The sequence below is a fragment of the Phoca vitulina genome, unplaced genomic scaffold (assembly GCF_004348235.1).
Source record: "Phoca vitulina isolate PV1807 unplaced genomic scaffold, GSC_HSeal_1.0 scaffold28, whole genome shotgun sequence".
Taxonomy (NCBI): Eukaryota; Metazoa; Chordata; class Mammalia; order Carnivora; family Phocidae; genus Phoca; species Phoca vitulina.
In genome coordinates, this window is record NW_022589731.1 from 16,617,646 (window position 1) to 16,642,029 (window position 24,384).

The window sequence follows — 24,384 nt, forward strand, 5'->3', positions numbered from 1 at the left end:
GTTGTTTCTAGAAGGGAAATACCACTTCTTTATCAGCTCATCATGCAGAGCAGTTTCTGTGGGATAAATGATTTTAACATGAGTCAAAAGCAGAAAGAATGTCCTGACCTCAGATATTAGCACTTTGGGGGGATTTCTCCCTCCTTGTGTGATAGGAGTCTGCCTCTGGGTGCTCAGGCAGGACAGTGCTACTGCATACTTGGAGCTTTCTGTTATATCACATCACACAAATTTGTTTCAATAGTTCAGACATACCCAATCTCTTTATCTTTCATCCTCAGCTGTTTCTGATTTGAGTCAGTGTTTCCCTAATATAAATTTTCCTAAGTTATTTTATAAAGTTGAGGACCTAATACAATTTCTGAATGTCACATAATCAATATGTTCTTGCTATTGCTATGGCAAGATGGAGGAAGGTTTCAGTTTGTGGCCTGTAGCTCAGAAGCGCAGGTGGCCTGGGGACCCACAAGCTTGTGGCTTGTGTGCGAAGGGAGAGCCGTCTTGTTGGGCACTGAGCCCGTAAGCTGCGGAGTCTAACTCCAGAAGGCTGGTGTCAGAACTACACTGCAATATTGCGGGAACTGAGTCATATTAATGGTGGACACGCAGAGAGAAACCACAGGCTTCTCAGCTCTACACCTGCCCATGAGATACTTCAGGATCTTTCTGAGAATTCATCCCCCCCCCCCCCCCCCCCCCCAGCCGCCATCTAGCTAGAGTGGGTCTAGCACTTGCAAATCGAAGAAACTCTGGTAGTCTGGGCAGGGAAGGAGGCCCTCAGAGGCCCTCCCTGATGAGATCTTGTTGAGTCCTATGGATCTCTGGCTCCCCAGAATCTGATCCTAAGAGGAGGCCAAGTGGCAAGCCCACGAACCCTGCATGATCTCATTCCATCTTGCATCTCCTGCCCCAAGTCTGGTTAAGGGGTGCAGCCTGACCCTGCATCCCTTCCTGGATAGCTCTACTCTCCACCTGGACTGCAGTGGATGCTGCAGGGAACTCAGACAGGAAGGGCCTCGGGCTGCCTCCCCCCACTGTGACCATGAGAGGCCGTCCTGGGTGTCCTGGGTGGCCTTGACGTTAGGTTCTTCTGTTGGCCAAAAATAGAATTTTTCATCTGGCTATCATTTGGCCCATGTGTTCATGTCTTTGGTGTTTCAGTTTTATGTAATAACAGGATAAGAATCTTGTTGTCTCCTTATTGCTGTAATTTCTAAATATTAAAGACTGAAATATGGGTTTCTGAGGGGAAGCCAATGATCTAGATCCCCAATATACACTAATGGATGGTACGATTAATATTTAATTAGAATGTTTTCTGGAATATTTTCCAGAAAATTTTAACTTAATTTTAGGTGTAAAAAGGTGCAGGCTTTTTTTTTTTTTTTCTTTTCTTCTTTGTGGCATTCATTTTTTTTTTCCTGTTCTTTTCGGTTCCTTATGTTATTGCTGGAATGTGATTCATTGGACTGTCAGTATTGGTTTAGCTTTCTTTCTGGTGAATTTAGAAAATCTTCCAGCGATTTCACTCATTTAAATTACATGTGAGAAAATATTAAAAGTACATGGAAAATTTTATCTGGACATCTATCAGACCCAGGAGTCTTTAGGGATGGGGCCTTTTGCGAGCTTTGGGGGTATTTCTGATGACTGCCAAAGCTGGAACTGCAGAGTAACGCTTTTATAATTCCTCTAGGAATTATGGGTGCATGTTTTTGTAATCCCTTATCTGTCCCTCATAACTGGTAATAAGCTTTAAAAATAAACAAAAAAGGAGATGGTAGTGCTTTGTTCCAAGAGGCAGGAAGCAGGGGGCTAGTATTTTATTTCCGAGCCAGTCTTGGGCTAGAGAGAGGAGCTCGAGATGGAGCTGGGGGATGTCACTGGAGAGAACAGAACAGAGCAGCGTTAACCCTGCAGACTGAGGACGAGGAAGCCCTTTGGAGAGTTTAGAGAAGGTGGGAAAAAAAGACAAAGGAAGAAAGAAGGAGACTTTGGGTAGCTGGCAGAGCCCAGTGACCACCTCCAACGGCTCTCTTAGCCCCGGCCACAGTCCGCTGTCTGGACCTCCCAGTGAATATGCACTTCAGGTTTATACTGTAAGCCCCTCTCCACTGGGAGGCAGTCACCCCGGAGCTTCCTCTCAAAACTCCAATGACACGTAACCTACATGACTTTCTCCAGTTATATCCAGGGAATAAGTTGATTTCTGATGCTTCAAGCAAAGTGATTGGCGAGGGCTCAGCCTTGTGTTTTGGAAACCTCCTTCATGACCCCTGCCTGCCCATCACCCTTGTCCTGTGGCCAACTGCCAAGCCTGGCTGACATTCAAGCCTGGAACCCCACGAGTGCCAGAGAGACAGATCAATGCCAATGAATTTCAGAGTTTTGGAAATGTAGAAGCTTGTACGCTGAGATCTCAACAGGCAACAGACTTTGTTTTCTGTATCTTTTAAATTACAAAACGAATAGACATTGATTGCTAAAAATTCAAGCCCAATAGAAGAATATAAAGTAAATAGTGGATGTCTTCTATTCCATAAACCCCTCTCTTCTAGTCCAACTCCCTACATATAACACTGCTAACAGTTTTGTGTATATTCTTCCATACTCTTACCCATGCCCATGAACACACACACACACTTCCAGGACTTTTGTTCTTTTCATTTTGATAAAAATTTGATAATGCAAGGCATTCACTTAGCTGTCAGCAGTATACCAAGGATGCCTTACGTGTTGGTATAAGTTTACAGTTGACCTCTGACCTCTGTTCCATAGACTTGCTCTGTCTGCCTTAACTCATTGAACATTTCCCTATTGATTGATATTTGAGTCATCTCTACTTACTTGATCATTCAATAAATATTTATTAGGCATTTATTAAATGCTAGCCTCTGGGGCGCCTGGGTGGCTCAGTCGGTTAAGCGTCTGCCTTCAGCTCAGATCATGATCCCAGGGTCCTGGGATTGAGCCCCATGTCAGGCTCCCTGCTCAGCGGGGAGTCTGCTTCTCCCTCTCCCTCTGTGCTCTCTCCCTCTGTGTTCTCTCTCTCACTCTCTCTCAAAGAAATAAATAAAATCTTAAAAAAAAAATAAATTCTAGCCTCTGTTCTAGACCAAGATTCCTGCCCTCACAGGGTTTCCTGCAATGGACACTCACGTGCCCCGTTCCTGATCATGGGGCAGATTTTGGGGGTATCGTGTGTCAGACAGCATGAGGATTTTACATGTGGATGGGTCCTGCCCAAATACCGCATACCTAACTTTAGATCGTATCTTTTAAAATCCTATATATCTTTTTATTTCTGTGCAGAGAGAATCAGTTCTTTTTCAGAGTCCTATCTCCTATGGACCCTCTGAAAGTGATTATATTTTAATCATAAATGCTGGAAGAATAATTGAAGTCATAATGGAAGAGCTCTTCTGTCAGGGAAACACCGATGGGATTTCTCCCTTGTATTTGGCTCCTCTCCTTTCTCAGCCAATGTAATTTAAACTGTGCAAAAGAACCATCATCCCGACACCTCCTTGGACTCTGAAGTGCCTGGGGACTGATGGAGGTCTCCAGTGAAATCTGACCTCTTTCTAGAACTTCTGAGGAAGGAAGGAATGTTTTAGACATCTGGAAGTCTGTTTCAGCCTCTCAGCAGCCTGGAGATTTCAGTTGACTCTCTCAGCTTGTGTGTGGGATAAGCCTGCCCTGAGAACAGGGAAAGCAGCTTTGGAGAAAGAATCCTGTTAGGGTTTCCGATGTTTCCAAATGAACAGACTATAGAGCATTAATTTAAGTCAGATCCGAGAGATTAATAAAATGTCTTTCTCTTGCTAAGTGATCTCTGACTTCGTGTCTCAATGTTTGCAGCATCTCTGGATATAAAGCAGGGTAATTGTTGCCATCTGCACCTGCCACGAGTGCAAAGAAACCAGGGTGGCTTTAAGAAAAGCAGGCATCAGGTTCTCCATCAAGTGGGTCTCAGTTCTCTAATCCCTTTTCCTTAGGTGTTCCCGGGAACCTCTGCTTGGGGAGGGAGGAGAGAGATACTGGCTATGGGCAGAAGAGGGGAATGTTCTATGGGAGAAGGGGTCAAAGGCACAGGAGTCCTGCAGCCAGAGTCTTAAGGTCAACTACCAGGATGGGCATTTACTAATGACATGACTGGGCACGTTACTGACCTCCCCAGGCCTCTGTTTTCTTGCCTGTAGAAGTGGGTAATAATCCTGTACTCCACAGGGCTGTTGTGAGATTTTCCAAATTTCTAGCCACACCACTGGCATTCAGATGTGGGTTTGGTGCACCGTGTTTAGCTGTGGGACCGATTAGGCTGGAGGGCAGGAGAGCTGGGGCGGGAGGTACGTGATTTCCTCCGCTTATGGTCCGAGAGGGCACACTCTGCTGCTTGGGTCCTACAGACCCAGGTCTCAGCCCCTGGACCATGGTTTCCTCCACGTGGACTCTGGCCGAGTCATTTAACCTCTCTGAGCCCCTCCTTCCTTGGTCAGTCACAAGGAGGCAGCGGCGGCCCCCACATCTGAAGGGTGTCCGTGAGGCCCACGCAGGATGATGCCCGGAGGGTCTGCACTGAGCGGCCTGCGGAGATGGTGGCCCTCACCCCTCGGTGTCATTCCATCCTCACTCCTGCCACCCCCTTCTCTTTGCTTCTGCCTGAATTCCTTGAGGCGGACGAGTAATTTTAGTCAGCCGGCCACATGCCCATTTGGCAGAGTGAATGAGGAAAACCGTGGTCCTTTTCCACTGTGTAGACATCGGTTCTCTGTCTTCAGCCCAGAGAGGGAGCCAAACCTACGGGGTCATTTTCTCAGAAGACACACTACCTGTGCCGAAAGGGAAATGATTATTCTTGGCAGAGATCCCTTATGGTTCCAATGGACGAATTGATGCAAAAACCTTCACCGAACGGTTTTATCTAAGCTGCTTGGGGAGCGTTTTGAACTAGTGTCAACGAGGCGGCGGGTCCGTGCACTTTGTTCACTCACTGCCCTCGTAGCTGCAGCCCTGGCCTCACTGAGATTATTTTATGAAAGGCTGGGTGACCAGTAACACTTTCCTTTACACGTTCCCTAATACAAATGCTCTTCCCCTTGCCCTTTGGTGTAGGACGCTGGGATTTCAATCAAGTGGGCACGTGGGCAAGTACAAAGGCGTGTGTTCATTCATTCACTACCCATCCATCCAGCAAATGTTTACTGTGCACCTGTTACATGCCAAGCACTGATCCAGGTCATGAGAACACAGTAGCGAGGAAGAAACGTAGTGCCCGCCCTAGGGAGCCTACAGTGCAGCGAGTGAGAAACAGGCATCAAATAATCACACGGCGAACCACTAAAATACAAGCAACGATAAGCACTAAAGAGGAGAGGCACATAGTATGGGATATCTAACCTATTCAGATCTGCCCTTTATGATATGGGAGAGCTGACCTATTCAGAAGGGACAGGGAAGGCTTTGCTGGGGAAGTGGTACTTGAATGGAAATCTGAAGGATGAGGATGGGCTAAGCTGGTTCAAGATAGAACATTCCAGAAGGATGGAGCAGCAAGTTTAAAGGCCCTGAGGTGAGAGAACGTGCATGCTACACGAATTGAGAAAAGGCCAGCATGGCAGTGAGTGAGGGATGAAAAGTCAAGATGAGTCTGAAGAGGAGACACACAGGCTGGGCAGAGCCTGGTGGGCGTTGCTGGGAATTTCTCTTTTCTATTCCAGTACCAAATGAGAAACCACTGTTGGAAGGTTTTATGAGTGGGTAGTTTGTGTGTGTATGAGCGTGTGTGTTATATGTGACTTGATTTCCATCTTGGAAGCACCTCTTGGCTGCAGTGTGGGGTCAGAAATGGGGGAGCAGTTAGGGAACCAGGGAGGGACGGTGGACAATTGGCCTGAGATGATTGTGGAAATGCCTGGGCCTCTGAGAGTATTCGAGAGATACACCTGACAGGATGTACTTTTGGATTCAGAAATGGAGGGATGGAGAAGTTAGGGCTGACATTCAGGGTGCCAACTTGCCTAACAGGGTGGACGGTCGAGCCATTCACTGAGCTGGGAAACACTGGGACAGAGCCAGGCAGGCAAAGGAGATGGGGTGGAGGCAGCATGTGGAAAACCCCGAACCCTTCCTCACAGCATTCTCTGGGCCTTGCCCCTGCCCCCCTGTAGCTCACCTCCCTGCAAGGAGGAAGCTCCTTCTGAATTCTGTGCCACACTCACCTCTACCAGCAAGCTTCCAGATTTCTCCTCATCGAACATCACCACTTTGCCATGTTTTCGTACTCCTCAGGGAACTCAGTTCTACCTCTAAAAGAAATGCAATTTCATCTAGGCCGAGTCTAAGTCAAGTTCACTCTCCTTTTGGTAAAAAAAAGAAAAAAAAATAACAGTGTCAAGAGCCACCATTCCTTGCAGGGCAGTGTGCTTGGTGACTAACATCTGCAACCTTCTCTGAGCTTGGGACTAAGTCAGATCTCCAGCAAGCGATGAGCCTGATTCTGGTTCAAGCCGTCAAGGAATTGGTTGATTGAACAGACACTCCTTGCCAAGAACCTGCTGTGCTATGCTTGGCCCTTGGGATACAAAGACAGGATATGGACCTGTCCTCAGTGTGGGGTGAGGAAAGAGGGGAGACCCAAATGAGCCACTGTGTCCTGGCTTGAAGAAATGATCTGGCAGGGAAGACACATGCATTGAGACGTGGCTATAGGCAGAATGAAGTGATGTAAGGCGTAGGTCCTGGATTACAGAGGAGAAGGGATTCACTTACAGGCAGGATTGTGCAGGCTTCCGGGCAGAGGTGGCACTTGTTTGGGGGGTGTGGGATGAATAAGAGTACAGGATGTAGAGTGGATGAGGGAAAGACATTCTGGGCACAGAAATCAAAGTCAAAGCACGGGGTATGTTTGGGGAAGGGCAGATGGTGGGGGCTGCTGGAATGCTGGGTACGTGGATGGGGAAGCAGTGAGAGATGAGGCAGAAACTAGAAAGGGCCAGACAGTGGAGGCCTTCCTATGCTTCCTATTCCCTAATCTACTCTATGATCGTGCTTACAGAAATTTGCCAATTAATATGTGTAAGGATGCTCACTGTAGCACTCTTTGTCATGGAAAAAATAGAAAAAAAAAATAACAGGAAACAACTTGTGATGGCTAATTTTATGGGTCAACACAACTAGACTAAGGGATGCCCAAATAGCTGGTAAAATAGTATTGGAGCTGATTCTGCAGGTGGCCGCAGCTGTGACAGGTTCCCGAGGAAAGGGAATGGGAAGACAGTGCCTGTAATTTAGAAAAATGACTCAGGTGGCAAGGGGAAGAATGGGTTGGAAAGGTGAGATGTTAGAGGCAAGTTTCTAGATTTAGGTCGCTATTATGGGCTGCATTGTGTTTCCCCAAGCACCCTAACACCCTGTACCTGTTACTGTGATCTTATTTGGAAATAGGGTCTTTGCAGATGTCATTAAGGTAAGATGAGACCATTAGAGTGAGTCCTAATCCGATGTGACTGGGGTCTGCATAAGAAGAGGGAAATTTAGACACAGTCACACACAGGGAGGGCGCCGTGTGACAACCATGGAGGCAGGGATTGTTGCTACGCAACAGCAAACCGAGGAGTGCCAAGGAGCGCTGGTGATGGAGAAGCTATGAGAAAGGCATGGAACAGATTCTCCCCTGAGCCTTTGAGAGAGGGTGTTCCTGCCGACACCTTGCTTCCAGACTCCTGGCCTCCAGAACTGTGAGAGGGTAGGTTTCTGGAGTTTTCAGCCCCCCCAGGTGTGGTGGCCTCTTAATGGCAGCCAGAGCAGCCCCCAAAGCTTCCTGAAAACCAGCCGGCCTGGGCCTCAGCCTCAACGTCACACAGAGGTGCGGTGCCCAACCCGAGGCCGAATTCAAAGCGCCAACTGTCTTGGTCAAAGGAGGCTGTGAGGACCTTCAACAGCTCAGGCAAGTCCTCAGGAACGTGCTTCAGAAGGCGGCGGAGACTGATCCCCTTCTGCCTCAGCAGAAGCCATGAAGCGCCCTCGGGAGCGAGGCTGGGAGAGAGGGTGCAGCCGAGCGGGAGGCTGCTCTGTGCTCCCCTGAAACCCCAACTCACTCCTGGAGCTCCAAGAAGCATTACAATGGCAGGGCCAGGAGGGGCAGAAGTGATACCACACTCCGGATGCTTCTGAGACTTTATAGCCTGAGGGCTGGTCCCTCTGACAACTAACTTGGAGTGGGATGTGCCCTGTGCCCTGCATGGGGAGACTGCCGGCGCCTCTGGGTTTAAGCCGCTGCCTCCTGTCACTGACTCAGGGACAGTTTAAAAATGAAAGTGAGAACCTCACTCCATAATTAAAGAATGCAAATCAGAGCAACAAAGAGGACTTTGTTCATGCATTGAATTGGAAAGAAATTACATTAGGTGTTGGGGACAGGGGAGGGAGGCGGTGTGTGGCAGGCAATCTCAGAATGTTGATGGGAGTGGAAATGTTTGCAGCCTCTCAGGAGGATCATGTCCATCAAAATGTTTAGTGCGTAGACAGGGTCCTATAGAGCATGGGTAAGTTCCTACACTGGTACGAATCTACTCTATGATCCTGCTTGCAGAAATTTGCTAATTAGCGTGTGTAAGGATGCCCACTGTAGCACTGTTTGTCATGGAAAGAATAGAAAAAAAAATAATAAAATAACAGGAAACAACTTGTGATGGCTAATTTTATGGGTCAACACGACTAGACTAAGGGATGCCCACCTAGCTGGTAAAATAGTATTTCTGGGTGTGTCTGTGAGGGGGTTTCCAGAAAAGAATAACATCTGAATCGGCAGATGGATCTCATCGAAGTGGATGGGCAAGCTAGCGAGAGCCTGAGTAGAACAAGGTGGAGGAAAGATGGATTTGTTCTCCACTTAACCTGGGCCATCCATCTCCTGCCCTCAGACACTGGGACTCGCGGTTGTTGGGCCTTCACACTCAGACCAAGACTTACACCATTGGCTCTCCTGGTTCTCAGGCCTTCAGATTTAGGTTGAAAACACTCCACCAGCTTTCCCGGCTTGCAGACAGCAGATGGTGGGACGTCTCCATCTCCATAATTGCATGAGCCAAACCCTCATAATAAATCTCTTTCTGTGTATCTGTATATATCCTATTGGTTCTGTTTCTCTGAGGAACTCTAATACACAACCTAAATGTTGCTCAGTAGGAAACTGGATGATTTTATTATGTACATCTATACAGTGAATTACTAAAATTAATTGGGAGACTATTCTGGGGTAACTGTACTGCTGGATGGAGTATAACTTGGTACAATCACTTTTTTATGTTTTAAACTAAAATAACTTTATTTGAGCTGAAAACACAATTCTGTAACTTGGAAACTGTTTTTCAGCCTCTGCTAAGAATGAACAAATGCATACCAATATAAACCCACAGGTCTACTCCTGTGTGTATTCCCCACAGACTTGCATCATATAATCAACAAAAGACATTAAGAATGTTCCCAACAGCATCATTTATAATAGCCCAAATTGAAAACAATGCAAATATCCAAACACTGTAGACTGGGTCAATAAATTGTGGAATAGGCATATTATTGGAATACTATGCAGCAATGAAAGCAAACTGCTTCTCTACACAACAACACAGGTAAATCTTACAAACATAATGTTGAAGTAAAGAAACAGGCATAAAAGACAGTGTAGTAGTACATACTACATGGTTCCAGGTGTCTGAAGCTCAAAATCCTGTAAAACTAAATGAGTGATAGAAGTCCAGGTGGGGGTAACATTTGTTGGGGGTAAGTAATGACTGGGGTGAGATATGGCAGAGTCTGTTTCTTGGCATAGGTGGTGATTACTTGAATGTGTTCACTTTGAAAATTCATCAAGCTCTACACTGATGATTTTGGTACTTTATTTATGTAATACTTCAACGAAAAATTTACTTAAAAATAGATACCACTCAACAACAAAAAGAACAAACAACCCAATTTAAAAAAATGGGTCAAGGACTTGAATAGACATTCCTTCAAAGATATATGGATGCCCAATACACGCATGAACAGATACTCAATATCACTAATCATTAGGGAAGTGCAGATCAAAACTGTAATGAGTTACCACTTCATACCCATTAGGATGGCAATGACTTTAAAAAAGAGGGAAAATGGCAGGTATTGGTGAGGATGTGGGGAAATTGGAACCCTTCTACATTTCTGGTGGAAATATAAAATTGTGCAGCTGCTGTGGAAAATGGTTTGGTAGTTCCTCAAAAAGTTAAACATACAATTACCATAGGATCCAGCACTTCTACTTCTAACCATATACCTCAAAGAATTTAAAGCAGGGACTCAACAGTACTTGTATACTAATAGCCAAAAGATGAAAGCAACCCAAGTGTCCATCGAGAGATGAATATGTCCACACAATGGAATATTATTCAGCCATAAAAAGGAATGGCTACACCAGCGATGCGCTTTGAAAACATTACGTTAAGTGAAATAAGCCAGACACAAAAGGATCAATATTGCATGAAATCCCCATGTATGAGGTACCTGAAATAGACAAATTCATTGAGACAGGAACTAAAATGGAGGTTATCATGGGCTGGTCGGAGGGAGAATGAGGAGTTAGTATTTAATGAGTATGGAGTTTCAGTCTGGAATGATGAAAAGTTCTGGAAATGGATAACAGTGATTTTGCCTATGGTTATGCATCTGACAGTTCGAATGTACTTAATGCCCCTGAGCGGTACACTTAAAAGGGTAAATTTTATGTATATTTTATCACAAGAAGAAAGAAAGACGATATAAATAAGAAATAGAGATCTATATGATATGAAATGATCATTAACACATATTAAGGGAAAAATCAAGAACAGCATATATAAAGAACCTAACTCTAATTGAATATTTTAAAAGCATGTGCAAATAGATGCAGTTACTTTAGTATTTTAACCCAAGGATGTGCACAAAACTTTGATGGTGCTTATCTTTGCAGAGGACTGGAAGTAGCAGGGAGAGCAGGTGGTCCTTTTTTACTGAAAACCTTTCTCTGTATAGTCTGAGATCTTCTTTCCCCTCCAGGCACATGCATTGTCTTTGTTCAAATAACCATAATATAACGAGGAGGGAGTGCACGGAAGTTCTCTTGTAGTCACAGCTCCCCAGTCCTGTGGGGAGCAGTCCCGAGCCCAGGGTGGGAAACAAGCCAGCAGAGCCACTGGCTTTGTGCGCCCCTGCTTCTCCCCAGGACGGCATGACACAGGACAGGCTGATTATTGCACTTACGTCCTGGAATGAGCAAAGCCTGGGGCTCCTGTTTATGGGAGACCCAGTCCCGTTCATTTTTATAGGCCAAATTATAGAACTCTTCACCTTTGTTTTATGTAGTTGTTTTGATAATAGAAACTGGAGTACTTGCCCAAGAGGGTAAGGGAGAGCCAACCCGTTATGTCTTTGAACAATAACCTGCCTTATAGTTAATGCCTGCAAATCACTGTTGTTAGCAGAGTGTTTCCCGGAGGAAGCGTCCACGCTCCTAGATGGGTTTTGGACTTTCTGGAGACTCAATGGAGCTGTTTGCCTTATTATCACTGTGAAGTAGAGTCATTATTCCACTGAATCTGTGACAAGTGTGACAATGGAGCAGGGCCTTGCTGTCCCCTAACTGCCTTCTTGGTGGAAAGCAAATTCCTTGGGCCTGAGCTATTGGTCCAATGAGATGTTTATTAAAGTATCTCACACGTGAGCAGGAAAGAAGTCCCACATTTTCCCAGAATTCAAGGAACATGGTTGTCACTTGTGTCAAATAGCTGTAGAGTGGCTGTCCCCAGGAGCTTTAGAGCATTTTCACTCTGTCAAGTGGCCCCAAGAGACATGAGACAGACACCACTTCAAAACCACGGGGACAGGGTGTTAATGAAATACCTCATCACTGAGAAGTTTCTGGTTGAGTCAAAAGTGTAACTTCCCTTTGGAGGAGCACAGCTAGTTTCAAAAATTAAAGTATAATCAGGTGGGACAAGAATCCTGTTTTTCCAGCAGTGGATTCCAAAGCTGGGTTTAGCAAGGCAAAGAAAAACATTTTATTGCTTCAACAGAAACTCTTCATTGTACCCATTTCACAGCATAATTTTGCTTCTGTTTTATGACAAGGGAATCTCTGGGTTATGATGTGGTGGCTTTCCTGAACAATCTCACCATCCAGCAAGTTCCCACTAGTTCCAGCAAGATCCCACTATAGTCCCCAGCCGGGGTGGGGTGGGTGCTTCCATTAGGTTGGTCAAAAACAGCTGACAGCTGCAGAAATCCTAGGTTGTGGATGATGCTCAGAGGTGTAGGCTTTTCTGTGAGGAAGGCTGTGCTCATTCGTTTCATTTGAGAAGGCATAAACACCAAGTAATTACCACTTCTCCAATTCCACTCCACAAGGAGGGCGTCTAATCATCATTAATCCCTCTGGGGTGTGCACTATGCCACCAGCCCTGTGATGAGCAGGTCTGGAATTAATCTGGACGTAACACGGCATCCTTGTCATTTAGCATTGGTTAATCTCTCTCTCTCTCTCTCTCTCTCTCTCTCACACACACACACACACACACAAAACCAGAAGCCCTGAGCATATTTTCTATGGGAATGTGGAACACACAGGGAACGGACTAGGATCTGCATTTGGGTGGAGCCTGGAAGATGACAAAACCAAATTTGTGTGATGCCGAGACTCTGAGGAAGTCGCAAGGGCAGGCTCAGACTTCCGTCATCCCTTCCTTATGGGTGAAGTCAGGATGAGATGGGAGGAAGGTACTTGATGACTGGGGTGGGTGGGAGGACAGACAGATGCTCCTGGTACCCAGGCCTAGCCTGGCCTTCCCTGCCAGAGCCGTGCTGTCTGGAGTTGATCTCATCTGGGATGAGAATGACACAGTGGGGCTATTAGCAAGTATAAATTAGTATAAATTAGACTAATGTGATAATGATTGTCTGCTAGTTCTTTTAGGAATTATACCAAGACACACGTAGTATATCCTTTTTTTTTTTTTAGTAGAATAATCTGGAGACAAATCATGAAACGAATGAGCACAGCCTTCCTCACAGAAAAGCCTACACCTCTGAGCAGTTTTATCAACCGTGAGGTTCCCCCCTACCTTCTGCATCTAATAAGCTATAATTTGCATCATGTCCTTGTTTTTATTAGCCCTGTTTTATTTTAGACTGAGCAGTTGTGTTTGCTCCCTGTTTCAACATTTACCCAAAGAAGAAAGATGGAAGAGCACACACTTCCAAGGTTTAGATCCACAGGCTGGAGTCAGGAGCAGTCTCTCATTCCCAATCAGGCAGTGTTCTGGGATCACCCTTCTTTTTTTTTTAAAGATTTTATTTATTTATTTGACAGAGAGAGGGAGACAGTGAGAGCAGGAACACAAGCAGGGGGAGTGGGAGAGGGAGAAGCAGGCTCCCCGCTGAGCAGGGAGCCCGATGCGGGGCTCCATCCCAGGACCCTGAGATCATGACCTGAGCCGAAGGCAGATGCTTAATGGACTGAGCCACCCAGGCGCCCCATGGGATCACCCTTCTTGATCCTACCTGGGTCCCTTTGCGCCTCCTGGTCTCCTGAACAGCCCTGTCCTCACTTGGCATACCTGGGGACCCTGCTCCTTCTGATGTCTCCCCTGTGAAGCCTCCCCTGACCCCTGCCCCAGACATCTATTCATTCAAAACATGTTTGAAATGATGTGATGGGCACTTATTAGGGCAGTGGGGTGCCGTGGTAGACATAGCAGCCCTAGCACCTGTCCTCCTGGAACTTAGAGTTTAGTGAGGACACAAGATAAAAAAATAATAAGTAAATAAGCAAACACAATTATTTAAACAGTGGCAGGTTATATAAAGATAACCAAACGCTAAGATGGAGCATGACAGAGGAACTCTCAGGTAAGGCAGTTGAGAGAAGCCCTCTTTCCGGAGGTGACCTGTAATCTCACCCTTGGAGGATGAGCAGGAGCCAGTTGACCCTAGAACAGGGGAAGGGCATTTCGGAACCTGGGAAGGCCAAAGGAAGGAGCAGGGCGAGTTTGAGGAACTGAAAGAAGCCTGCAGGACTGGGGAGAACATGGATTAAGGGCTCCCAGTCTGTGCCCTCAAAACCTTTTGTGCATACTCCCCATATAGGGTGCCTTGTGGTTCTCTAAGTTGGGTGTCTGGATGTCTGCCTCCTGTCTCTGCTCTTATCCTCTGGCGTCTCCAGCAACTTGGTCCCTCCTGGACACACAGTAGGTATACAGTGTGTGTTTGTTGGATGGAGAAGTCCCTGATGCTGGTCTCGTCTGTGCTGGGTGCTTGTTATGTGGCTCTGTGTAAGCTGGTACCTGGGAAGGACGGCGCAGGGGCTGCAGAGCCTCCGGGTGATGGCATCAAAGGGCTGTGGGCCACAGTTTCCAATTGCTGGGATCTTCCTTGGTATTCTCTCTAGGCACAGAATTGTCCAGACTGTGTCTCATGGCTGACATGTTGGTATTTCTACTTGCGGTCCTTGCTCTGGTTAATTCTGGTTGCTTGCCTAACTGCAGCAACTTTGGCTTAATGCCATAAATGAATTCCATAGATAGCAATGTAGATAGCCCAGGCTTTGAGGCGAGAACAGACACGGGAGATCATCAATCCAGTCTTCTCAGGGGAACGTGACTTATCCAAGGTCACACAACAAGCTACCAACTGGAAGGAGACTGGCTCCTGGAGCCCTTGACTCCCAGGCTTTGCTATGTCCGCTGGCCATCTGGTCTCCACTATGCCTCGCCTCTCCGGGTTCCTCCACATACAAAAGGCTAGGAGGGTGGGGCTGAGCCTGGGCTCCAGAGCCCGCCTGCCCTGGGGCCGATGCCAGGTGCACTGCCGAAGCCTGGCTCCCACACTGAGCAATACCTCAGTTCCCCCATCTTCAAAATGGAGTAACAGCTAAATTTATCGTTTAGTGCAATGATAATTCAGTTAAATTACGTAATTCATGCGAAGAACCTGGCACTTAGTAAGAACTTCATAAATGTCAACTATGATTATCCTTTCTCTATATTCTGAAGTCACCACAGGCTCAGCATACATTTCCAATAATTCTTTCCTTCATGCATTTTTTTTCTCTCTATTATCTACTGAACTGGATTTTATTTATCCATCTCTCCCCGGGGAAATGTTGGAAAAATTATAAATCCCAAGCTACTGTTTCCTTATTAAATTTTAGAAAATGACACCGTAGTGCTATGATGCGCTCTTGCCCAACGCTCACAGTGTAGGGAGGAGGCTTATTCTGATTAGAGAAGTTAATTAGTCATGCGCAAGCAATGTAAATAGTGCGGAGGAGAAGGGGCCTCTGTGGGGAGAGAAATGGCTTGGATCGTGGTCTTGAAGATGAGATTATAAATGAGACAAAGGATTCACGTGCATAAAATACATCCTGATAAACAGAAACCGAGAAAATGCAAATGGAAATGAAAAAGTTTGAAAAGGCTTCAGTTGTCTAAATGAAACACTGAGCTTCATGTCTTATATTTATCAGATGCCTAATGAGGATTTAAATGGAGGGGTAGGGGCACCTGGGTGGCTTAATCGGTAGAGCATCTGACTCTTGGTTTCGGCTCAGGTCATGATCTCAGGCTCAGGTCACAATCTCAGCATTGTGAGATCGAGCCCTGTGCTGGGCTCCGAGCTCCGCAGCTAGTCTGCTTGAGATTCTTCCTCTCCCTCTCCCTTTGCAAGCCCCCTTCCCCCACTCTCTCTCTCTCAAATCAATCAATCAATCAATCAATCTTTAAAAACATAAATGGAGGGGAGGAGACAGGTGAGTAGTAGGCAGATGGGTGGACAGACAGGTGGATAGGTGGAGAGTGGGCAGCTGGGTGGATGGAGGGGTGGCTGGCTTTGTGGGAGAGTGGATGGAGATAGCCAGACAGATGGATGGGGGATGGATAGATGGAGAGGTAGGTAGATGGGCTGGTGGATTAAGACAAAAGGTTCACCTGATTTTTCACATTAACTCATCTGGAGCTCCATGAAGTATTGCAAATAGTAAGTATATCCGCGTGAAGTTACATGTTTTATTTCCTCAACTATCAATAAGAAAAAAAACAAGTACAAATCAGCCTTGTAGACGAAAGGCAGAATTATCTTTTTATGGGCGCCTGGGTGGCTCAGTTGGTTAAGCGACTGCCTTCGGCTCAGGTCATGATCCTGGAGTCTTGGGATCGAGTCCCGCATCGGGCTTCCTGCTCGGCAGGGAGTCTGCTTCTCCCTCTGACCCTCCTCCCTCTCATGCTCTCTGTCTTTCATTCTCTCTCTCTCAAATAAATAAATAAAATCTTTAAAAAAAAAAAAAAAAAGAATTATCTTTTTATTCTCTGTATAGAAAATAACACAAAATTATTGTCACATGAATAGGCAAAAAAAAAAAAGGCAGGAAAGAAGTAATACAAGGTTGTATCAGGCAGCTAATTAATAACAAATTACGTTGGTTTTCTGGATTTTGTGATGTTAAAATTATGATTTATTTTCTCATTCTTAAAAAAATTCACTTGTTTTTAATTTTATTTTTGTGATATTGTGATATTGTAAGCTTTTTCTTAAAGAGGGAACCCAAAAGTGTTTACATTTCAGGCCCCACAAAACCCGCGTTCCTCCTAATGGTGAAGCATAAACTTTACCTTCCTGGTCCCCACTCTGCTCTTCTTCACTCACACCTGCCACTATCCTAGCCCTAATCAAACCAGACCACTTGTCTGCTGACACCCAAGCCCCTGAGCGGGGCTAAGAGATACCTAACTTGGATGTCGGTCTCTGGTCTCAAAATGGGCACTTGGCACTGCTCCACCCCATGCTGTGTTTTCTCGGTAAACCCGCCTTCCCACGATTGTCCATGACGATGTCATACCAGTGCTTTCCTCAGAGCTCCAACGTCTCACCCTGTCTACTTTCTTAGCTGATGACTTCTGTTCTTTCACTGAGAAAATAGACAGGAACCACCTACCTCCCTCAACCTACCAATCAGAGTCCTCTGCCCCATCCTTCCTGGAAGATGCAAAGATCTGAGAGTAACAGGTGCTTGGGTGTCCCACTGTTCTCCTTAGCCCACTCTGGAGGCCACTGGGGACAGTTCTCTTTCAGGCCAACATCCTCCTGGTTCTCTGCCCAAGGGGGTTCTTTGGTCATGGGGGCATCTAGAAGAGCCGAGGAGCCCTTAGTCAATAGGGGATGGGGTGAGTGCTCACCCTCTGTGGAACAGTTCTGATTCTCAGCGACCCCAGCTGGATGGAGCCCCAGTGTCCACAGCAGCTAATGCACGTACCCGCTATTGACTTTCTTCCCTTCCCTGTCTTTTTCCCAAACTCTCACTGTGCTGCTTGGGATCCACCTTCCTAGTAAGCTACTTGCCCCTGAATCTTTGCTCAGAGTCTTCTTAGTCTTCAAACTCTATCCCAAACCCACTGGGTCCTTACCCTCTTCACCAGCAGCTCCCTGGTCTAAGCCACCCTCACCTCGCACCTGTAATATTGTGGAAGCCTCTCTTTCTTTCTCCGCTTCCAGTGTCACCCCATGTGGTTATTCTATCCAGAAAAGCTGGAGGATCTTGATCTTTCAAGTGCATAAATCAAATCATGGGACTCCTCAGCTTAAAATCCTTGGATAGTTGCCCACCAAATGTCAAGTAATATCCAAGAAGCTCTCCCCAGCCCCTCCACCTCCCTGGCTCCATCTCATTTCCTGTACCCCCTCAGCCAAGCTCTGTTCCCATGGGTCTTTGCTCTAGAACATGCCAAGCTTGCTCCTGCCTCAGACCCTGTGCTCAAGTGTTACCTCCTCAGAAAGGTCATCCCTTTCTGATAGAAGGAACAATGGTCCCCTAAAGATGGAACTTCCTAATCCCCGGACCCTGTGAATATTGACCTCACTTGGCAAAAAGGGAGTTTTGTATCTTGAGATGGAGCTATTATCCTGAATTGTTTGGATGGGCCGGTGCAGCCACTATAGAATCCTTATAAGAGAGAGGCAGGAAGATCAGAGTGAGAAAAGGCAATGGAATGAGGGAGTGGGAGAGGGTGCAGGAAGAGAGGAGAGAGGAAGACGCTATGTTGCGGAGGACAGGATCAGGAACGTTGGAAACGGATTCTTCCCTGGAGCCTCTGGAAGGGATACAGCCCTGCCAACACTGTGATTTTAGGGCTTCTGCCCTCCCCCCCAGAAATGTAAGAAAATAAATTTGTGTTTATGTAAGCCACTAAGTTTGTGTTCCTTTGTTATGATGTGATTTGAAGTTTAGGTCTGAGAGCGAACAGCCAAGAAAGAATTCTTGAGACGTTTTTTGGTGCAAAAAGATGACTTTATTATAGCACGTCGACAGCACCCGTGGGCAGTAAGAGCTGCCCTGGGATTGTGAGGAGTGACTGATTATATACTTTTTAATTAGTGGGGGTTAGGGATAGTGTTAAGTCTCTAAGGAATTTGGAAGAAAGGCTTTCAGGACCTTGAGGGGCTAGCTGCTGTTAAGGTAAGATTACTCTTCGTCTTTAATAAAACATAAACATGAAGGTATTAAGGCAGCTATGAGTTCCTTGAGGAGTATCATGCTGTGTATGTTTCAGGTCTCTACCCGTGGGCTGCAGGCTGTAAGGAAATTTAATTTTGGTTACATTTCTCTTGCCTTTGTTCTCATCAGTTACAGCAGCAACAAGGAAGGAGCAGATCCTCGTGTATCTTTACGTTGTGCTTTTCTCCCCAGCACTGAGCACAATCTCATCAGTACCATTTGTGATTTGTTTGTTTACTTGTTTACTCCTTGTGATGCCCCCTAGAACGTAAGCTCTGTGAAGGCGGTCTGTGTTGGTCACTACTCTACTCCCAGCAGCACCCGGAGGTGGGGCGGTGCCTTTGCAAAGTCTGCACACCTACAAGTGTCCCTGCCCGTCCCATGCCTGACACGACTTGTTGAACGCATGATGAAGACTGTTCCCCATCGTGACCATTGAAATATGCTTTTCTCTACTTACAGAGACAGACTTCCCCTTGGCTGCACGTGGCATGTGAGTTGTTCTTCTCCTCAGTGTTGGTGTGTTTGCCCTGAGCCAGCCATACCTGCCACCTGCTCTCCTCATGGAACCAATGGCACTGGAGTGGGTCTTTTGCTTCTCAGGACATGTTTGGGTTGCCCTCAATAATGGGAATAATTGTAAGTGTACTTCCCAATTAGATAAATCCTCATAGGGGGACCGGGAAGACATTTTCATTCATTCTCAAGGCCACATTATTACATTCCCCAGCTCAAGGAGGCCGTTCACTGCTCCCTTGTCTGGGGCTCAACCCTCCTGGTGACAATGCCTTCTGCCTATTTTTGCTACCATGAATTTCCTTCTACTCTATCATTTCTGCTTCCTCATAGCTTCTGTGCACATGGAATTTTTACCAAATCATGGTTTCTACTACCTTACAATGACTACACTCTGTCTTTCAGAGGGGAGTAAATGCTTGACTTATGTACACCAAGTTGGTTCCTTGTTGCCAACAATATAGGAAATGCAGGTTTTTTAGGTTAGCAATGAAAGCTAGTCTTGATCAAATTAACATATAAATTATTGAGGCTGTGAACTGAACAGGGAACAGTTTACATTGGGAGTCAGAAATTTACCAAGTCATTTCCTCATTAAGGGAGAAATCACCTTGAACAGCCACCAAAGGCTTGGTGATATTAGCATTTTAAAACAATTGAATGCATTCTTTCATCTTTTATGCTGTTATGGACTTCAATGGAGTAAACATAGCAGGAAAAAAGTAAACTATGAAAGGGAGAAATTAGGCAGACTGCTAATCCTTTAGCAGAATTAAACACAGACGCCTCAAAGGTATTTCTGGGCTGCTTTACAGAAAATAGCTAAATAATTAATTCACTTTATGTATCCTCAGGTGGCAGGAAATGCCAAATCTCTTTAAAATGTTGTTACATTTGTTTCTGAGTTTCTCCAGAAAGTTACATGAAGCAGGGCTTTTAGGTGGCAACGTTCAGATTCTCTAAAACCTTTTAGTCCCCTCATTTAGAGGAAGTAAAAATTATCTTGGCTGACTGGGCAGCCATCCCTGGCCCTGGGGGAATGCTAGGTTGAGGGGGTGGGGGAGCAGATTGCCATCACTCTGGTTTCTTGGGAGGAACATCTTCCAATGACAGAATGGCAAAGAGGTGTTGAATCTGTGAAGTTATAAGCTTGGCTCTGGACATATGAATCTGTAGGTGGGGAAATGGGAGAGTCACCAAAAGCAATCCTGGGGAGAAGGTAGGACCCCTTACCTGACCTGAATCATTTCCCTAGGGGCCATGCATTTGTTCATGGACATATGTCTCTGAACATCTACTGTGTGGCTGGTGCTGTGCTGGGTCCTGGGGTGAGTTGGTGGTCAGCATGCCAGACCAGGTCCCAGCCCTTTTGGGGCCTGCATTCCAATGGGGCAATAACTGAGTCCCAAAATACATTTTGAGAAGAACTGAAGAAACAAAGTGTGTTGTGACAGACGTCAGCAAAAAGGAGGCAAACATAATACCAGCAACTGTGAAAGAGCTTTTATTGACTAAAAGAAGAAAACCTCTCAGTTTTTTAAGAATTCGAATTTTGAATGAAAGTCATCCAAAATAGGCGATTCCATGAGGTTTAAAAGCAAAGGGCTGGAGGAAGACATATGGAGCAAATATTAGCAAATGGTACATCACACGAGGGTGAATTCAAAGCCAAGGATTAAAATCAGGCAAAAGTGGCACTTTGTTATAAAGGGTATTATCCCCAATGAGACCGTAATGATCACCCATCTAGATCTTCAGGTTCTGTGGCAGGCAGAATGACGGACCCCCCACAGATGTGCATGTACATTCCTAGCACCTGTAAAAATGTGACCATGACAGAAGGGACTTTCTAGATGGGTTTAAGTTGAGGATCTTGAGATAAGGAGGTTATCCTGGATTATCCCAGCGGGCTAATCTCAAGTCCTTCTAAGTGAAAGAGGGAGGCAGCAGAGTCAGAAAATGGGATATGATGTGAATGGTGGGGTTTCCGGCTTTGAAGACGGAAGAGGGTCGCAAGCCAAGGAATGTGCGAAGCCTCTGGAGCCAGGAAGGCAAGGAAGCAGATTCTGCTCTAGAGCCTCCAGAAAAAAATGCAGCCCTGCCAATTCCTTGATTCTAACCAGGTGATTCTTTCAACCTCCAGAACTGTAAGAAAATACATGTGTGTTGTTTAAGTGACTATGTTTGTGGTCATTTGTTACATCAGCTGTAGGAAACCAATACATGTACCAAATAACAAAGCATCAAATTATGTAAAGAATAAAGGGTAGGGACTACAGTGAGAAATATACAGAATCATAAAAGAGATTTTTAACTCATTCCTGTTAACACACAAAATTGGGTTTGAGATTGCTAGCTGCTCATCAGAATCTGTGGTCTTCTCTTCTTCCCGAGTACACAACTGGACTATATTTCCCAGCTTCCTTTGCAGCTAGATATGGTCATGTGACAGCTCTAGCCAATGTGATATAAGACATTTCTGGGCCAAGACTTTTAAGAAGCTCACTCTGCCCCCTTCTCCCCCAAGACAATGATGAGGCCTTAGGAGATGGAGGAGTCTTCAGGTGGAAAGAGTGGGGTCCTTGAATCACCTTGTGACCAGTACTTTTTATGAGAGTGAGAAATAAGCTTCTATGTATTTGAGTGATTGTGTATTTTGAGGTCTTTTTGATACAGTAGCCTAGTTTAAGGATTAGGAGATACAGAGAAAAATATTTAAGAATTTAAAAGGTCTGAAAGTTATAATTAAGAAAGGAAACAATCAACAAAACTAAAAGGCAACCTACTGAATGGGAGAAGATATTTGCAAATAACATATTCGATAAAGGGTTAGTATCCAAAATATATAAAGAACTGATACAACTCAATACCACCCACCCAAAATAATCCAATTAAAAAATGGGCAGAAGACATAAACAGACATTTCTCTAAAGAAGACAGACAGATGGCCAGCAGACACATGAAAAGATGATCAACATCATCATCAGGGAAATGCAAATCAAAACTACAATGAGATATCACCTCACACCTGTCAGAATGGCTAAAACAAAAAAAACACAAGAAACAACAAGTGTTGGCGAGGATGTGGAGAAAAAGGAACCCCCTTGCACTGTCAGTGGGAACGCAAACTGGTGTAGCTACTGTGAAATACAAAGTATGAAGTTTCCTTAAAAAATTAAAAGTCGAACTACCCCATGATACAGTAATTTCACTACTAGGTATTTACTAATTCAAAGGGATACATGAACCCCTATATTTATTGCAGCATTATCTACATAGCCAAACTATGGAAGCAGCCCAAGTGTCCATCAATAGATAAATGGATAAAGAAGAGGTGGTATATATGTACAATGGAATATTATTCAGCCATAAAAAGAATGAAATCTGGCCATTAGCAAAAACATGGATAGAGCTAGAGAGTATCATGAGAAGTGAAGTAAGTCAGTCAGAGAAAGACAAATACCATATGATCTCACTCATGTATGGAATTTAAGAAACAAAACAAATGAGCAAAGGAAAAAAAAGAGAGAGAGAGAAGCAAACCAAGAAACAGTCTCTTAACTGTAGAGAACAAACTGGTGGTTACCAGAGGGGATGGTGGTAGGGGGGTGGGGGAAATCGGTGATGGGGATTAAAGAGTATACTTATCATAATGAAAAAAAAACTAAATTAAGAAATAGGAGATCCAACAGTTATAATTAATACATAATTATTAGTTAATATTAATAAAGTAGAATTAACAAATTATAATTAAGAAGATTAATAATTATAATTTAGTATACATTGGCATATCAGCTGATGGAGACTACTCCTTATTGTCAAGTAGTTTTTCCACATTTCTAAAAATTGACCATATAACAGGTCATGGAGAAAATCTCCATAGAGTCCATTTGGTCAAAAGTGTAAAACTACCTTTTCCAATCACACTAAAACAAAAATAACTGACAAAAAAAATAGGCCTTCACTTTTCCTCCCAAGCCCCATACCTTCACAAAAAAAAAACAAGAAAAGATTTCTTAAATTGCCCTTTATTTCTCCTTTCATACTTTTCTGTAATATTTTGAAATTTCTTACTTGATTCTTACATTATTTCTTAAGAATTGGGGCAGTACCACTGCAGGGGTAGAGATGATTGCCAGAGACTGGGGATGGAGGAAGGTGACCCGCAAAAGGCATAAGGGAACTTTTTGGGGTGATGAAAACGTTCTGTATCTCCACCGTGGAGATACCCTTAACTCATCCGTCTGGTGCTGTGTTCACCTCCACATAAACAGGTGTAGCCAAGTGCCCATAAACATACCCACTGTACAAACTTCACCCTGATCTGAGCCTCTGGGTGGATGTGATTGCCTAAGGCAGCAGAAGAGGAATATTAAATATCCATGTGGAAGAGAAATAGGGTCCGGATTAGAAACATAAAGACCTGAGTCTGTTGAGATGGGATTAAAGAAACACTATGAGCATTGGTTTAGCACTTTAGCTTTTTCAAACTGATGTTAAGCAGAGACTGTCTGATGTATTATCATGATCATCCTCAAATGAAAAAAAAAAAAAAAGCTTACAAATGGCATATGATCCTAGGCTGAAATCCCAAGATTTTCCCACTAGTCAGTGTTGATATTCTAATCATAAATTACAGTACACTGGAAAATCCAACCTTCAGAGCCACTTTATATTTTTCTAGGCATTTTTATGGTACAATTAAACACATCTATATCTATATTATATTTATAAGGGAAGTCAGTTTTATCAAAAAATATTCCTTCTTCATTCATATATTCAAAATATATTTTTTTGAACCAACTGCTTCCCAGGGCAAAGGTTTTTGAGTTTCATAAATTCTGAATTAGTGCAGATGAAAGTGGTTTTCACTGTTTTCCTGTTCATATTTACTGGTCTTCAGAGTCTTTTTATTTTGTGGCTGGCTTTACAAGAGAAGTCCTCCAAAGAAAGTACACTCCCCCAGGGGCTGAGTTGGCCTGTTTTTCTTTTTTTGTTGTTGTTTTTGTTTTTCATGAAAAGGGTGATCTTGTTCATGAAACTTTCCGAATTTGAAGGCAAGGTTGCCATGGCAACTAGTGGAAATGGACAACTCCTATAACTGGATGAACAGCTGCCTGGAACATTCCTCCCACTGGGGGGCTGCCTCTGCACCCCATCCCTGTAGCCATTGCCTTACTGGGACTTTGCAAGATCTTAGGTCTATATTCCGACCCCAGCAAGGGTCACACCCAAAGCCCCTGTCATTTGCAACCTTGGGACAAAATCTGTGAGTGACTTATATCTAGCATTTTCATCCACAGCTTTTATTGGCA